General features: G+C 60.0%; 2 protein-coding genes across 2 annotated transcripts in view; one reads left to right on the forward strand and one right to left on the reverse strand.

Moving 5' to 3' along the window:
* LOC121660762 overlaps positions 1 to 9 on the reverse strand; it is a 4,423-nt gene extending 4,414 nt beyond the window's left edge. Inside the window, exon 1 of the mRNA XM_042020217.1 lies at positions 1 to 9. This exon is cut by the window's left edge and continues 1,736 nt beyond it. The gene's annotated coding sequence lies outside the window, so the exon portion shown is untranslated.
* LOC121660758 overlaps positions 1 to 558 on the forward strand; it is a 3,093-nt gene that overhangs the window by 228 nt on the left and 2,307 nt on the right. The window lies entirely within an intron of this gene.

Raw genomic sequence — 558 nt, forward strand, 5'->3', positions numbered from 1 at the left:
GGGAAGGGTTAATCCCATCCCGATCCCGGCCTTGGAGTGGGAATTTCACACTCCCCCCTCCCCCCGCGTCCTCCGGCGGTCACGGCCGCTGGAAAGTGGCTGGAAAAAGGGGCTGGAAAAAGGGGTTGGGAAAGGGGATGGGAAAGGGCTGGGAAAGGGGCTGGAAAAGGGCTGGGAAAGGGGCTGGGAAAGGGCTGGGAAAGGGGCTGGGAAAGGGCTGGGAAAGGGGCTGGAAAGGGGGCTGGAAAAGGGGCTGGAAAAGGGCTGGGAAAGGGGCTGGAAAGGGGGCTGGAAAGGGCTGGAAAAGGGGATGGAAAAGGGGCTGGAAAGGGACTGGAAAAGGGGCTGGGAATGGGATGGAAAAGGTCAGGAAAAGGGGCTGGAAAAGGGCTGGGAAAGGGCTGGGAAAGGGCTGGAAAGGGGGGCTGGAAAAGGGGATGGAAAAGGGCTGGAAAAGGGGCTGGAAAGGGCTGGAAAGGGGGCTGGAAAAGGGGCTGGAAAAGGGCTGGGAAAGGGGATGGAAAGGGGATGGAAAAGGGCTGGAAAAGGGGATGGAAA

The sequence above is a fragment of the Corvus kubaryi genome, unplaced genomic scaffold (genome assembly GCF_017639235.1).
Source record: "Corvus kubaryi isolate FWS band 111438036 unplaced genomic scaffold, C.kubaryi_AGA036_p1.0 36899, whole genome shotgun sequence".
Classification (NCBI taxonomy): domain Eukaryota; kingdom Metazoa; phylum Chordata; class Aves; order Passeriformes; family Corvidae; genus Corvus; species Corvus kubaryi.